The sequence below is a fragment of the Drosophila santomea genome, chromosome 2R (assembly GCF_016746245.2).
Source record: "Drosophila santomea strain STO CAGO 1482 chromosome 2R, Prin_Dsan_1.1, whole genome shotgun sequence".
In the NCBI taxonomy this organism is placed as follows: domain Eukaryota; kingdom Metazoa; phylum Arthropoda; class Insecta; order Diptera; family Drosophilidae; genus Drosophila; species Drosophila santomea.
Genome location: NC_053017.2, coordinates 14,109,103 through 14,121,897, shown reverse-complemented (window position 1 = coordinate 14,121,897; position 12,795 = coordinate 14,109,103). Strand labels below are relative to the sequence as shown.

General features: G+C 42.9%; 1 protein-coding gene across 3 annotated transcripts in view; it reads left to right on the top strand.

Annotated features, from left to right (window-relative positions):
- The window catches only part of LOC120446956, a 46,018-nt gene that overhangs the window by 2,893 nt on the left and 30,330 nt on the right, over positions 1-12,795 (top strand). For 2 of the 3 annotated variants that reach the window (XM_039628210.2, XM_039628212.1), the window contains exons 1-2: positions 4,606-5,035; positions 5,232-5,511. The exons of the other annotated variant lie outside the window; for it this stretch is intronic. The gene's annotated coding sequence lies outside the window, so the exon portion shown is untranslated. Of the gene's footprint in view, positions 1-4,605; positions 5,036-5,231; positions 5,512-12,795 lie in introns of those variants that run through there. 3 annotated transcript variants of the gene reach the window in all.

Below are 12,795 nucleotides of genomic sequence, written 5' to 3'. Positions count from 1 at the left end.
GTCAAGTGCGGACAGTTTTATCAGCCAAATGCAATTTAAATGCATTCGAAAATAAAAGCGCATGGGAGCGTGGAAAACCGAAGGATGTGTGCCCATAAAACGAGGCACACGCATGTGGCATACATGCATTTATGTATGTGTATGTATGATGCATTTCCCACGTTGCAACGTTGAATTGGCTTGGGGCAAGCCATAAATCTGCACGCAAAGTGCTTCCGGCCTTCCAGCCAAAAATGGCTGATGATTCTACTTCTGGCCTCCGCTGGGGAGCTCTTTAATAGCGCCAAAGTGCCGGCCGCAGGTGTTTACCTATGGGCTATGCATATTTTCCCTCCCCCGCCGAGTGAAGCATTCGGGGAAAAAGCGTTGCAAATGCAACTTCAGTTGACACTGCAGCTGCAGCAAGAATTTCGCTGCAATGTGGCACTTTGTACATTTGCAGCTGTGTCGAGTGATAGGCAGTTGCTGGTTTATATTGCCACTAGCTCTCTCGTTTTTGGCAAATGATTGGGGCAATGCGCAGTTGGCTTTTCCTACACAGAGAAAATATTGCAGAAAATCTTAAAGAAGCCATAGGAAAAGGCTTTTTGTCACTACTTAACAATTACTTCTCAGGTTGCATGCTTACAATTTCAGATTATTTCGACATATCTTTTATAAGTAAGAAGATTTTCTTTCTGTTTGGCCGCCCAACTTGGAACCTCCTCCAACGCCTTTTTGCTGCTGTCTGTTGGCGTTGTCAATTTTTTATTGCCCTTCGGCAGATGTGTTTGACTGACGGGGGAATGGGGGGAATGAGGGGGGTTGGGGCAGGATGCTGTGTGTATTGCGCTTTCGAGGTTAGCGGGTCACGTGCCGCACTCGACCTGCTCCTTCGACATTTGCTGCGACAAAATCAGCGCTGTGGCATCTTCGCCAGCAATTGAATTCAAATGAAGCCGGGCTAAAAAGGCTCCTCTCCACCGAAAAAGAATAAATGCGATGCCATAAATCAAGCATAAAAATTGACATTAATTTTGCCCATGAGAGGGGGGCAAAACACCCGTAGATAGAGTGCGACAGAGAGAGGCAGGTGGGTGTGAGGGAGACGGAGCACTGCTTACGTGTGGCTCTTTTACGAATTCAATTCGCTGGCAAAGTGGAGGAAACCAAAAGCTTTGCGCATCGATCACGCCCGGAATATTCAAGTGACAATCAGGAGCCGGGAGGGGCCAGTCATCTCATCTGCTCATCAGCCTCCTAAAATTTTCCATTTTCCCACTCCCCATTTACCGTATCGAATCTCAACCGTATCGGAGTAATGGGGTAAAAAAAATTGTTTGCCATTTAATGCGATTTGTTTGTGCATTAGCATGCGGTTTATTTGATGGGAAATTTGCATTTGGCATCGGGCAATTAAAGTTCACCCCGTGACTATGTTTGTAACAATATGTGGTTTTTGCAAAAATAACTAACTAATCAAACCGCAGTCACAACGGCCCAAAGTGCTGACCACAGTTGGGAAATTCGAATTGTGCAGTGAAACGAGATAGAAGCGTTTATGGTCTAATAATCAGCATTTTATGCCTAAATTTAGAGTAACAGTAGGGGTGTTGTTTTTTAAGGGGTTGATTTCGAGAGGGCATCTTAGTTATCGACTGTTGACAAAAATAACCGAAAAACCGGCCGAAATTGATGGCCTAATGTTTGTGGGTCCTCGGTCACTTTCGCATTTTTATAGCATACTTTTCAGAACATTGCTTTGTGTTTGTTTGCCCAGCAACGAAATGTTTACGTGTTTGAGTGCATTCTGTCGGACTTTATGGCCATCTGGGGACTGGATCTGGTTTATACTTCATCGTGAAAGGCCCCCGCTCCCCCCACACCCCTCATTGTAGCGTTTCGTCTGGCAAATGAATGCTATTTCTGTACGAAATCGGAGAATGGCCGCCGTCCACTGAAAGAAACTCCTTTGTCAAAGGCCGAGAGGTGAAGAAATTCAGTTGAAGTGCCACAAAAAGGCATTATTTCTTACGCCGTGAATGGATAAAGATCTTTTTGTGTTCTGCTTCATGTTTATAAAGGTATGTTTTATATTAACTAGAGATTTAAGGCATCTATGTGTCAGCTTGGGCATTCCCTTAGAGAAGTTCAATTGTATGGATATATATAAACTGGTATGTATGTACATATATTCCGACGTGGACAGATAGCAGATGGGTGGCATAGGCCAAAGTTCTCACGTGGAAATGTTGTGTTGGAGCGCAGGGTTTTTGTGGGAAAATACTCGGCAATCGTGTCGCCACATGGAATCAACAGTTTACCTGGCTGGATACACCTGCTGGGAGCAGACTGAGCCGTCTGTTTTGGCTAAATGGCTTAAAGCCCGACCGAAGCTGACAACAAATACAGCTGGCGATGATAATGATGATGGTGTTGCTATTGCTATTCCTGATGGTGATGGTGATGGTGATGGGGAATGAAGGGCAGTTCCATTTTGCAGACAGAGGCGCATGCACAACGGCAATTACTCATGGAAATAGTTCCTGTACAGGGAACAGGGAGCAGCAGGCTCATGAGTTACGGTTAGAGTTTCCGCCGCTCGCATACAGTTTCCCACAACCCCACAACCCCACCAACCCACCCCTTTCACCCCTTCCCCCCCTTCCAGGGTAGTGCTTTGTTTATTTGTTTACTCTGCACTCCGTTTGCTCAAAATCAGAATTCCTGTTGCTGCGGCGGTTGTTATGCTGTTGATTTTCTCGGGGCCAAATTGAAGCCGTTAGAGAGGTAGGGGGTCATGGTTGGGGAAAATGAGGGAAAACTCGGCAGATACGCTGGCTATCAATAACCAGCAACATCATCATTTGCATCCAACTCGCTTTTTCCGCTTTTTCCCGTCACTTTGGACATGTCAGCTGGGCGAAACAATGCTGAAAATGTAAACGAAATTCGAATATGGCTGTTGCCGATTGTGATGCTTATGTGCTGTTTTATGCTGTTTTACGCTGCGTATCCTTGCTGCTTATGGCATCCTCGAGGCCACAGGACAATCAGCATGCATGATTTAACATTTCCCCAAAACAAACATCGAAAATGCCATAGCGCACTTTGTGAGCGATTCCATCGCTCAAAATCCGCTGAAAACTGCTGTAAAAATATCTATAAGTAATACTACATATATCTTACTTATCTACTTACCCTAAACATAATTGTATATTTTTGTATTTATATAGTTTTCTAACAACATTTATATGTTATTACCTAAGAAAATAGGTTACAAAGATTACTTTACTCTGCAATAATTACATTAAATATCATGTTAATTGCAAGAAAAGTTAAACATTTTAAAAGCGAGATTGTGAAAGAAGGAATGGTCCTTGTTTCGTCAGAAAGCATATGCAACACTCATACATATGCACATGCATATGTGTGTGCTTGGAAAATGTGAATGCAGAAAAGGCAGACGCTGCACATAACTAACTGGGGACTTGAATTCGGTTTTGGGGCGTATTTTGCGCCAATTTCCATACAAATCTCTCACATGCACAGCTACACACACACACACACAAACACACACTGTCGATCGTAAATGGAAAACGGTTTGCATAGTTTCGAACCAAAAAGAAAAAAAAAACTGAACCAAAACCCAGAAAACTCCGTATGAATGGAATCAAACAAAACAAAACAAAGCAAGGCCCACAAGGAAAACAAAGGACCACACATGCCAGAAAGAAAAACAAAAGCCCCAATAGGTGCCAGCACCAACAACAACAACAACAACAATAGCGACTGGTAGGAGCAACAATAAAAACAAATGGCAACTGAGGCTGAGAGTATGGAGAAAATTAAAAAGTAAACACAAAAATTCACGTGCTTCGCATGCAATAACACAAGTGGTGGCCACAGAGAGAGAGAGAGAGAGAGAGAGAGAGGCAGAGTGACGAAATGTTAGTAGTGGGTGGCAGGGAGAAAGCGAATCCCTTGTGCGTCTGCGCCGAGAGCAAAAATAGTGTGAGAGAGCGAGAGGAGCGTAGTGCGCGTGAGCCAAATAGCGAGAGGGAAGGCAACGCAATTTGTGTGCTGTATGGGAATTTCTCTCTGGCGAAATTTTGTTTACCGTTATGATGACGTATGCCGTTAGTGTAGGAGAAAACCGGGAAGATCATTTAAATATTGTATGAATAACAAAATGAAATATAACATCATATAAAATGTTAACTTTGTTATATTTTGTATTAACTGTTTTTAAATTTCATATTATGTTGATTGTTGTTGACAAAGCCCGTGTTTTTTCGGTCGGAAGGATATCTGCAAGTGCTGATAACCTAAGGATTCCGTCTCCCACCCCCCACTTTTGACACCTGCCTGCTGGAGCTTACTTTGCATGGAAATGAGAGTTGAACCTCCTCTCTCCCTCTTGCACTTACATGCTTAACGTGCAACGTGCGTATTATTTATGCGTAGACATTGTGGCGCCCAAAGAAAGGCAGAGAAAGAGGCAGAGAGAGAGAGAGAGAGAGAGAGAACGGATTTTAATGAATGAGAGCTTCTTGGTGGGGGAGAGCGCTTTGAATAAAAACGCAATAGTGGCGCTCGGATCCTTTAGAAGTGTGTGAAGCGTCGTGCAGAGCAGACGTGCGCTGCTGCCTCTGCGAAATCCTCGCTCTCGGGCAGCTGTATACAACCAACACATGGCCAACACACGGACACTCACACAAACACGCAATCCGACACGCACACCTGTACACCCAGCGCGCGCGCAAATCGCCGAAATTACAGCAAAGCGAAACGGAAAATGCTTAAATGTCCACGTGAAACGTGAAACAGTGCACAAAATAATCGAATAACGAAAACAAATCGAATCTGTGAAATTAAAGTGGAGTTCTTGTCTTTTTTTTGGAAAAAATCAATGCCGTTAATCGACGCACACGGATACACACATAAACGCACACGTGTGCTTCAAAAGCCAAAACACACCGATACACCAAAACACACACACACGTGCATACATAAGGCCTAACAAAGTGAAAGTAACGAAATTAGCAGCACAATTGTGAGTGAAAGTAGAGGCCCCAAAAAAAGAAGCAAAGCGGAGAAGGAAAGGAAAGGAGAAGATTAGAAGAAGTTGCCTTAAGAAATGCATTTTGCAGCGTTAGTCGTTTAGGTCTGAAATCTCCTTCATTTCCATTCCTTGTCTTGTCCTTCTTCTTAATTAAACGAATGTGTGTGTGCTTTTAACTCGGTCACAGTTGCAACAACAGCAAAAACAAGAAGTAGTTTAGGGCTAAAATATAAGCAGACAAAAAACAAGCGGCAACAGCAGCCGCCAACGCAAAAACAACCTGAGCGAGCAAGATAAACACGCAAAACAAAGCGAACTGGGTCAGTGAGCGAAAAGGAGGCGAAGACGAGAGGAGGAGGAGGAGACGGAGGACGAGGAGGAGAAGGAGCGGCAAGGAGGAGCACGAAAAGCTGCCACAATGTTGCATGTGCTGCAGCCAAAGTGTAGCATACTTAATGGGGCAAAGGGTAAGTCACTCAACACACGAAAATTCCTGAATTCCGATATGCCACGCATATTTAACCTTGAAAACAGCTTTAACCCATAACGGGTTAGCATCACAAAAAGTACGGGGGGTTTCGAAACGTTCAAGGATACGCGCTGCGAGTCGAAAAGTAAATGTCGAAATGCCGAAAGGAGCAATAACAAAAGAACAGCGACGGTAGAAGCAACAGCAACAAGAAGTGGGAAATGGAATAACAGTAAAATAAAATATCCTTGTGAATCCAGCGCTTGCAGGCGTCATTCCCTACCCTTCTAAAACTCCCTAATGTCCATCCACACCCACGCAGAAGCATTTTCGTTTAGCAAAACAGAGAAAAATACCTCAATACCTTTTTGTTTTCTTTTATAGTTTTGCATTACATCATTTGTAATGGTCCAAAAGGATTGAAAGATACACATACAAATCTAGTAAAAAGTGTCAAGGAACTTATATTGAAATTTAAAACTTTTAAGAAATGAAATGCATTTTAAAAGAGTTTTGTGGTATAATAGATATATAATCTTTTATTTTAAAACAATAAACATTTTAAATCAAAGAATTTTCTTTAACGTTAAAAAAATGATAATCGATATTGGTAAATATCAAAATAATGGCTCAATTTTTCGCAGTGCACGCCCTGCGTCCAGAGTCCTTCTGCGTGTATGTGTGTGTGCTGCCTTTGCTTGTGTGCGCCTGATGTGGGTCATAAATGTTACTCCATTTTTATGGCCAACTTGCACACGACGATGGCGATGAAGCAGAGCAGAGCAAAGAGCAAAAAGCAAAATGAAAGAGCTGCCAGCATAAGCAAATGGCAAGGATATAGCAAGGATATGGCGGGAATAAACCAGAATAGAACAAAGTGAGCGAAAACGCAGGGAAGAGGGACATTTAATGGCCAGCAGCGGCGAGGGCAGCTCCAAATATAAAGCCAAACAAATACATATAAATATTCATTAGGGTTCCCATTCAGATTTTGCTCTTTTCGGTCCCGCAGTCTTTAGCAAATTTACCAAAAATTGGAATTAATGTTATTAGCCGGAATTACGCTTTCGGTGAGCAAAAATCTTCGGTTTGGCGGCGTCTTCCGTTTTGGTTTTTCGAGTCGAAAGGACCAACTTTTGTTGGCATTCGCTGGCCAATAATGCAATTGCGTGTCCTTGTTGCTGTTGCAATGTTGCAACTTGCAACTGGAATTGCAATTGCAGTTCTAGTTGTTCCTCCTCCTCCTCCTGCTGCTCCTACTCCTCGAGTGGCAATTAGCTGGGTGTCTCGGCGACATTTGCGTCGGTCGCCGGGGCTTATATAATGGGCGTCATGTCAGCCCGTCCTTACGGCCCGCAACTGTTCCATTTGCGGTAGGCATCGCGTGACCTTGAGTGGGTGGCACTGGGAGGTGGGGGACATGGTGGGCGGCATGCAAATCCATTGAAAGCGCACGGCTGCAGTTCAAGGCTATTTTTACGTTACGCAAGCAAGCTGCAAGCACAGATACACACACGTATAGATATACATACATACACGACTCTACAGATACACACCAACATCCAGGGCTGTCGGTGTGTGAGTGGGTTTTGCGTATCCTTGAGCGTCAGTTGGGCGCCGGGCATGTTGCATGCGTTGACATTTTCCCCTATTTTCCACACAACTACTAATGTCCTGTTTCCTTTCCATACCTACCAGTCATGCAATATATATGACCGCCTATAAAAGCGTTTCATACCCTTCAACAATCCTTTCGCTGTCTTTTCTTCTTTGCTTACTACTCTTTGTTTTGCCTAATTAGCCGAGCGAAAGTTATGCAATCACTGCTGAAACTGAACTTCATGCAAAAATTAAGCACTTTTGCATATTAAAAAGGATTTTTAATAGTATTCAACCTTGGGGGGTTAAGCATGCATTATATTTGAAATTGTTAAAAGGGAAACAGAGAGCTATTAAACAAATGCCAATTTATTTTTGATATATATGTCAACCTTTAGATATATATAGAAAATCCCTATCACATCTAATAGCTGAGATTTCTTAACTAAAATCAGGGATAGAAAGTTTCATTAATGAAAGTGTTGTCTGTGAAATATATCCATTAATCCGCAAGGCTTAAGTTGAATTAAGTTAGTCACAGAAATGTGTTTGGTGTTTTTTTTTGTAACAGTTTCGTTTTCCGGCGATTGAAATATGTGTTAGGGGATCATAACCTACGAAACAGCCCTGATTTTACTCCACAAGATTTTCCCATGCCTTTGCCTCAATGTCATTGCATATTCGACAAGGTTTGTTTAATCGAAACGCAAACGACTCCAAGTCTATCTGTATAATAATATGTGGAATGGCTAATATGTGGCAGGAAAGTCGTGGGGGGCGTGGCATGTGGCATGTGGTATGTGGCATGTGTGCGTGCTAACCTCCGACTGTCACTGGCACTGAAATATGTATGACATGAGTGCAGGAACCAAGCTGTTACGCCGTATTACTTATAATCGCAATAGATCGCCATTGAAGTCGCGCCCACACAAACCAATCAGCTAAGCAAAATGGCAGAATAATGGCAGTGCCGACCGCCTAGATATCACATCATTCCGACAGACAGACAGACAGACAGAAAGAGAGATCTGTCCAGTCATGGTTATCAACCTATATTTGTTGTATACTAGTACATAGTATACCCGCTCATTAGGAGCAGTCTGGAGTTGAAGTAGCACTTAACTTTTGCACTTAACTCCACGAAGACTAAAAGGGAACGGGTCCCGCGGGTGTGTTAATTTCATTAAAAAGTTGTGCATCGTAAAACTTGCTAATTGACGCCAACAGCAAACTAAACATAAACCGAAAAAAAGACCTTGTAACAAAAAATTTATTTAACGGGTGCAAGCAAACAAACCAGCTTGTTATTACTTGTTTGCCCTGCAGATATTTACCAAAACGATCGACTATACCATGTAATTTTACAAATACAGTCCCTTGGAATACTCGTAGAAGAATAAATAATGCACATAGTCCACCCAAAAATTACTCAACAAATAGAAGCATTTATCAGTACTTAATGGCAATGGCACGCAACTTTCATTTGTTGGGGACTTTGTCAACAATATTGAGGACGGAGTTAAGGTCGGCAATTGGAGTTGAATATAATTTGCGACTTGTGACCTGTGGCCTGTGATTACCGCGGCTATAAATGCAAATCAACGGAACTGGGCAAACTGCACAAATGCCGCAATATAAACTTGGCCACAAAACAGGACGACGGAGGCAACTAAAAACAATTTGCCGTAATCAAAACGAAATCAGCAAAGCGCAGGCCGCAGCGTCGCAGCGGAAAGTGGAGCAGCTTTGGCCGGAAAAGCCTGGGAAAATGCCACGGGAAAATCGAGCCTTTGATGCCCTGCAAAGAAGGGATTTCGCTGAAACTAAGATGGCAATGCTAAATTGTATTATAAGAAGGAAAACCGCAAAAATAGTAAACATTTATTGAAGTTTCCCAAAAATATAAAAGTTTTTTATTTACATAGATGACTACATTTAGGCGGTCATACTTTTGGAACTTTTAAGAAAATATTTAAATCAAAAGAATGTTCTATATTAATATTCAAGAAGCATCTGCAAATTTCTTCTCTTTTATGATAACTCTTGAAAGTCAAGATTTTGTGTGTATTTGCAATAGGTTTCAAGACCTCAGCCCACGCCACCCACTATCCACCACCCACTATCGTAATATTAAATTTGGAATGTCCCCCAACCAGTTAGAGTAACCTTACTGCAGAAATCATGAGAGCCTGGGTGGCGCCTTTTTTTCCCAGCCAAAAAACAACAGAGTCAACAGAAAGGCACGGTACTCGACTTCCGGCAGCGTCCATTCAGGTGCTCTGGTATTCCGGTTCTGGCCAAGAGGCAAAGTCCGGGGAATCGCCATTATATATTTGTTGTCACTTGAAAAATATTTGTGCTTTGCGCTTGATTTATGCTTTAGTCACGGTGCGGAGATGGCTGCAAGGTGGGCGGAATATGGGCGGAAAATGGCGAATGGATGGCGAATGGGTGGCAATGGGTGGCAATGGGTGGCAAGGGACGGAGTGTACACGAGGTATTCAATTGCAAATGGCAAACAATGTGGGAGCTGTGAGCGTGGAAATGGCGGATTGTCGGGAGTCAAACTGAAAACTGTGAAAACTGGACTCTTGCGGTCGGGATATGCAAATGTTTTACGGGCAAAAAGTTAATAGAATCGGCTGCCAGGACCACCACACAGTGCCATCCAATGCAGGTGTAGCTATCTGGCCATCTAGTCATCTAACTACCAAACTATATGTATTCCCCATTGAATCCAGCTCAGTTATAACCAGTTGGGATGTTTTAGGTAGGGGGAAAAAGGTGGGGAAAGTTGGGATGCTTTTCCTGTCCTGTTGTCACTGGCAGTTGAATGTTTGCATAACGCAACAAAGGCCAAAACAAAAGCTGCCACAAAAAGGGTTCAACATAAATATTTTCAACCGAAACGAGTCAAACACAAAACAAAAAAGAAAAAAATGTATATAAAGAAAATCGCATTGATGCCAAACACGCACGCACACACAAAGAGCAAGAAAAGGGAAAAGGTTTCGGTGCCGAATTAACAATTCAATTTAAACGGACTGGGGGGAAAACCGCTTGACATCTATTTTCCAGCAGCGGCGTGGAATGCGGCAATGGAGGTGGAAAGTGGAAAGTCAAAAAAGTGGGGACGTACTTTGACACAGAACTGATGCCCTGGGACGGGTTCAAAGGTTGACGCACACACTTGGCAATGACAATCGTTTGTTTTGCCGTCAATTGTTGCTGTCATTCTGTTCCTCCCTCCTTTGCCTTGGCTTTCCCTGCTGACTTTGGATTGCCACTTTAATAAAGGCTTAAAGTTGCTGCAAGGGCAAAGTAAAACGTAAATAAATATATATGTAATGATATAGAAGTATAAAGGTATATAGGTATATAGGTATATGAATGGATAGGGCTCAAAACTTTTGCCATTTGCCAGGCCAGAAACTTTACCGTCAATCGTTCTTGTTGTTGTTCTTATTGCTGTCGCAGGTGCTCCTTTCCCGCCCACAACTAGCCCCCCGCCCATAGCCCGTAGCCTGCCACGCCCACATTGCGTGCAGCGAAACTCTTTGACATTGTCATAGTCTGTCCTTTTCAACGGCGGAGTTTCATGTCCTTGCCAAGCGTGTCCTGCCCCGAAAGTTCCCACCCATCACCCCCTTTAGTTTCTTGGCTGGGGGAAAGCTTTATTAAATTTTCGCTAGCTTATAATTCAAACTGTAAGCAGACAGTACAAATAAAAGGGAAATGCGAGGCGTGGCCAAAAAGAACTGTGCGCCTTTTCGGAGGGAGAGGGGTTTGTCTGTTGGCTAGCAGTCACCTTTGTCCTGGTTAATGCTCATTCCTTGGCGTCTTTGCTGTGCACACAGCGAGAATATCCGGCTAACTAACAATCCGATTTAAGTTTTTGGATTTTTGTGATAGATATAGTACCATATATAAGAAGCATGAAAAAATAGCATTTAAATGAGCTTTAATATATTCCACAAATTTTTTTCGTTGATCTTAGACTTAAAACAGACATATCTAAATGCTTACAATTTTCTGCTCACGTTTCGCAGAAAATCTATAAAAATATACATATGAGAAGAGAGGCTGCAAGATAAACAAATGAAATCCAAGAAATTTCCATAACTCAACAATTTGTGCTGCCTGCAAAATGTTGATCTTTAGTATTTCTTGGTAAACGGCAAACATTATCCAAAAATAGCCTGCATAAAAGCAAATAATCTGTAATTTCTATTTTTATTATTGCTTTTTTATTTCTGTTCTATTTTTTCTCACGGTGCCGAGTGCTTCTTGCGTTTTTAGCTGTCTGGCTTCCCCGTGGCGTAGACGTCACCATCATTTTGTTTGCGTATTTAGATTTTAATTTGCGATAGAAACTTCTTAATAGGATTTCACTGTCTCGCTGCTTTCACTTTTTGCCAGGCTTTTTCCCGGACTTGGCGTGGATTTCCCCCCGAATTTCCCGTGCTTTCCCGTGCACAAACACACATGCTGACACATTAGTAGACATGGAAAATATTGTTTCGACATTCGCATTAGGTTGTCAGCTAAAAGCGTGAAGCGAACTCCTTTCCGACTGCTAATGAAACTCGAATTGGGCAACAAACATTTTTCCGCCCACTCGAGTGGACGGAGGAAAATGGGAAAACGAACTGTTAGGGAGTGGCATCTCAGGGCTTTTAGTCGCCCTTCCTTGGGCTTTTCTTAATTGTTTGACTTGACTTTTCCCAACCCCCCTATCCCTCTGTCTCGTATCCTTCAGCTTTGCACCTTTCTTTCTTTTGGGTCCTCTTGTGTCCATCGCGGTTTTTCCTGCTGACATCGCTGCTGTTGCTGCCGTTTATTCGCCCAGGTTATCTTTCTCCCCCATCGACCGACCATCCACCTCCCACCACCCACTTCCCTTGGCTTTTCCACATTTTCCTCATCTGTTGGATGCGTGGGCAGCTGCTGAATTATGTAATAAGCGTAATTGGCTTTGGCTGACAGGAGCGAGGGGGATGCGTTGCGGGGTTCAGATCATTTCGGTTTTAATTTATTGTGGCTTTGATAAGCGGCAAATGCTCGTGAATGACATAAATTGCCCAAGACAATGCCTCAAGATGAATCAGTAATTTCCAACGCGCCAGCAACGTTAAAATCAATTTATGCTATCAAGACGACGGCGGGGAAGGGGCGGGTTGAGCAAGTGAAAGTATCGATTCAATTCATTAGGTAATTGCTTTGACCCACGTGCTTACTCACATACAAGTGAGTATACATGTATTTGATGAGAGACCCTCGAAATAATCGACTCAAAACGAAATCAATGAAAAAACCTAACCAACCGTTGCCAGTTGAGTTCCCTTTTTTACCCGAACCTGAATCCTTGTCGAGCACAATTAAATATCACTTAAGTGACAATGTCAAGGGGTGGGTTATGCCAGGGATATTCGGATATCGAGAGGATTGGCCTGGGAAAGTGCACAAGTTGTGGCATACGGGCGTACGGGCATACGGTACGTATACGTAACGTATACGACATGTTGGACGTAGCATAATGCCATAACAGATACTTGGGCCAAACATGGTAAACGTTTTAAGTCATCGAACTGAGCTGCTGTCGGGCTAAAATAAAGCATATACAAGTAGTCCAATAAATACGGTTAGTTGCCGCTGACAGCCAGACATGGTAGTTGGAGCGGAT